At 38.6% G+C, this 4,506-nt stretch overlaps 1 protein-coding gene across 1 annotated transcript in view; it reads left to right on the top strand.

The window, feature by feature from the left end:
* The window catches only part of LOC106876377 (PR domain zinc finger protein 10), a 24,660-nt gene that overhangs the window by 1,671 nt on the left and 18,483 nt on the right, over positions 1-4,506 (top strand). The gene's annotated exons all lie outside the window — the stretch shown is intronic.

Here is a 4,506-nt window from a genome sequence, read left to right as displayed (position 1 = left end):
TTGTAAATATGGGGTTCTGTAGTTTATTTTAGTCATGACTGCTAAAGCCATGCTGTGACACCACCACCACCACCACTACTTTCTTCAATATATATATATATATCATTGTGTATATATATATATATATTATACAGTGTGTACGAGAATTTATATGTATGTATGTGTATATAGCCCTTTGTTTTATTAAGGTGTATACGTATGTATGTAAATGTATGCGCTTATTTTTTTTGTGTGTGTTTTGTAAAACTGTAGGTGTACGTTTGTGAATGGCTGTTATTTAGCACCAGGTCAGGCCCGATCGTGCAAATCTGTGATGAAAGATCTTCCAAACTGATCATTCTGTCATTTTCTTTTTTTTTCTTCTCTCTCTCTCTCTCTCTCTCTCTCTCAGGGACTACAGTGTCCAATGTATTCTTTTTTTTTATTTATTTAAGTCTGTACAGCATCATTTCGAGGGACAGTTGGTTACTATTTCTAGCAGAATGATCGACCAAGTAATAGTCGCCTTCATTAGCTCGTGTATGATGTGGGTGTCTGTGAATATAACTGGCTGTTTCTGTTTGTATGTAAATATATGCACATGTAAGCATGCACCAGTGTATATTTTAGATGTCTGGTAACTGTATATGACTGAATGTGTTTTCTGTTTATACACACACACACAGTCACAGACACGTTTTTTTCCCCACTTCTCTTTTCGAAATATATTTGTATTCTGTATGTAAATATGGGTTTTTTGTTTTCATATCCACCTCCTAACAGCCCTTGTCATAATAAAAAATCCAGCCACGAGCCAACAAGGCTGTCTCTACATAGTCATTTAAACCTACTAGAAATAGTAGCCAAATCTTTCGTAAATCACATCTGAGGCTGTGTTATATATTGTATTAAATACATTATACCTGACAAAATAAAAAGAAAATTAAAGGGACGGGTGCTCCATAGTTTTGGTCACAGGTCTGCTATAACGAAGGCCGATCCCCCGGGCTAAACAACGGTACGAGCCTACATGGGAAAATCGACGTAGTCTCTCGTACTGCTAGAAATAGCAACCAAATCACATCCTTGTATCTTAAGACAAAAAAAGGGAAGCTATATTTAATTATGTATTCCGAAAAGACAGAATTGTCATTGATCGCAGATCTGCTCGGTCAGTGCTGACCTGGGGCTAAACAACAGCAGTTGTAATGTCGATCCATCAAAATAACCTCCATGTTGTCGTTCGGCCTCTTAGAAATGACAGTTAAATCTCACTTAAATCATATCCTTTCGTCTTAAATAAAAGAAAGACACCATTGTCTTTTATCAATAAAAATAAACGAGATGGTCATGGCTGGAACGCCCTTGGCCGCTGGTCTGTTTTGATAAATCAGATCGAACTGGGGGTTAAACAACATCGAAAAAAAATAAATAAAAGGAATGTTACATTTGTGATGTAGTCCAAGATACATAATGGTTGTGTTAATGGGGGTGGTAATGTTTACAATGTCTTTGCTCGTGGGTTTGTTGAGTTAGGACTTTGGACTAAGCACAGCAGTTTATGTCAAGCCATGGAGGGTCTATGTCTAATCATTCAACTTACTAGAAATGATTGCCAAATCACCCACAAAATTGTGTCCAACAATCTTGAGAAAACAAGGACACCTTATATTATGTAGCTTTAGATCAGCTTTTTTTTACCATTTTGTAACTTGGTGCCCCTTTTTTTACTGAATAGCTTTTTACAAAAACCCCTTTAAAAAAAAAAAAAAAAATAAGGAACCCCCTCAAAGCAGTAATTCATTTTCAGTAGTGAAAATGCTAGGGTACACAGCTGGATGGTATTCCCCCCACTTTACAGCTCACAAGTAGTGTGGGTGTTTGTGTTTATAGCATCTAACCCCTTTTTTTCCGAACTCAGCTTTGTGGACCTTAACTTACTCGTGCTTTCCTTGTTTCCACCACAGATAACTTTAAATCAAACAAAAGCTGATTTTACCATCTCTATGTCCCAAATGCCATTGCATCCAGCATGTACCCCTTCTTAGATATCTGCATGGACTAGTGGCCCCTGTATTAAATATTTATGAAAATAACTAAACATGTTGGGTACTTATATAATAATGGTTTCAAATTTTGGCACAAGGTCAGGAATTTTAGGGTATGGGATACATCAATTACATCGACCCCATTGCTCGACTGGGACTTGTTTTATCAATCTCAAAAGGAAGAAAGGTAAAGTTGACTTCAATGGAATCTGAATGCAGAACAAAGAAATGCCACACAGCAATTTGTCCAATGTGTTAACTATTCTGTCTGTTTGCCGCCTTATTTATATAATGAAATTATATTGGATTTTGGTTCGTCGTCTGTCATGATTCCGCTAGCTGATAACAATGTTCTATTCCTATTCTTATCCTGATTAAGATTATTTTGAAAATATGTTTAATTCTTTTGCATTTAAACTGGCCATATCTGACCAGTTTTATCTACAAACCAACCAGATCTGGCCTCTCTCACACTTACCCTACAATATTACTTTAAAAATTAGCTAGCATGTCATTGAAATATCAACGCTACAAGGCAATGCATGAATAATTCAAAACAATGTGAATAAATATTACATTTGGCAAAGTAATGCTAAAAAGATGAAATATAAGTTTTGCGCCTGGTTTAAGTATTTTATTTCTGAGAAAAATCATGATGCTTCTAAACACCCAGTGTCCTCTTGATATCTGCCACCCACTAAAGAGATCACAACACCCCGAAGTGGGTGCTACTGTCTATGTTAAGGACCACTATTCCAGATACACTGTGTAAAGAAAGAAAGAAAAAAAAAAAGGGATGGGATAACCCTGCCTAAATTGCAGTGGTATAGGTAGAGTGTGTGAAACTGTATGGCTTAGTGGTTAGGGTGTTGCACTCATGTCATAAGATTGTGGTTTTGATTCCTGGACTGGGTGATGTGTTGTGTCCTTGGGCAAAACATTTCATTTCATGTTGCTCCAGTCCACTCAGTTGGCAAAAATGAGTAATCCTTTGATGGACTGGCGTCCCGTCCTGGTGGGGAATTCATATGCCATAGAAACTGGGAAACCAGCATGACTCGAGAAGGTAACTTTACTGTTACTTTATATCTAGAGTGTGTTCTCTTCGGGGTAGCCCTTGAGTTTGCTGTCCCCTCTACCCACTGTACAGGCTTATACAGTAGACCCAAAAGTGCTATGTCCTTAAAAGCTCCTCCCAGAGTGGGCTGTCTCCATAAAAGTGTCACCCAAGTGGATCATGCCTCCCCACTAGCTACGTTACTGCTAGAATGCTTTGTTCTCATTCAGGGCGGACCTAGGGCTAAAGAACTGCAAACATTGATAATGTTCACTCTGTACATTCCCTAAATCACTCCCTACCATCTTAAAGGAAGAACACATTATGTTATATAATCTTCAATGTACAAAAAAGATGGGATGGTCATGGCTGTAATGGCTTTGATTATAGGCCTGCACTTTCAAAGCTAAACTGGAGCTAAACAACATGAAAAATACAGAGCAATAACCATGAGATCTCACACTGTAGAGTGACTGGTGTGAGTGGGGAGACATACATGGGGACACCTGCTGCATGAAAAATAAACAGTGATGTCAGTTCTAACATATATAATATGGTGAGCCAAGAAATTTTATTAATTACCATATTTTGCTGCATATAAGCTGCACCCCTATTTTACAAATGGAGAAACTAATTTAGTGTATTTAATCATATACTTATTTGAAAGATATTTTAAAGTGGTTTTGTAGAGGCAAAAAAGTATGATTTTATGCATGTAAACACAATGTTGTGACAGTATATAGCAATAAAGAATGAAATCATAAATTTATTATAAATAAACTATGCGCTGGGACTACCGTATCTCAGTTTTATCTTCTTTCAAATCAACTGCATGGTTGTTTACATTTTGGTCAAGGGAATTATCATAAAGGATGTAAAACTTGTATTTCTGGCTATGATGTTTTATGTAACTCCTACTGGCCACTGGGGTGGCACATCATCATCTTCATCATTGTTGTTATCATCATCATCATCATTTAATGTCTGTTTTCCAGGCTCCAATTGTCTGTTTTGGTATAGTTTCTAGGGCTGGATGACCTTCCTAATGCCAACTACTTTACAGAATGTACTGGGCCTATTTTTACATGGTAACAACACCAGTGCTTTATACATAATACCAGCATGGGTGCCTTTTTAAGTGGCGCTGGCACAGGTGCTTCTCAAGTGGCGCTGGCACAGGTGCTTCTCAAGTGGCGCTGGCACAGGTGCTTCTCAAGTGGCACTGGCAGGGGAGCTTCTCAAGTGACACTGGCAGGGGAGCTTCTCAAGTGGCACTGGTAGGGGAGCTTCTCAAGCGGAACTGGCAAGGGAGCTTCTCAAGTGGCACTGGTAGGGGAGCTTCTCAAGTGGCACTGGCAGGGGAGCTTCTCAAGTGGCACTGGCAGGGGAGCTTCTCAAGTGGCACTGGCAGGGGAGCTTCTC

The sequence above is a fragment of the Octopus bimaculoides genome, chromosome 14 (genome assembly GCF_001194135.2).
Source record: "Octopus bimaculoides isolate UCB-OBI-ISO-001 chromosome 14, ASM119413v2, whole genome shotgun sequence".
Lineage (NCBI taxonomy): Eukaryota > Metazoa > Mollusca > Cephalopoda > Octopoda > Octopodidae > Octopus > Octopus bimaculoides.
The sequence above is the reverse complement of the archived record's forward strand: the minus strand, read 5'-3'. Positions and strand labels throughout refer to the sequence as shown.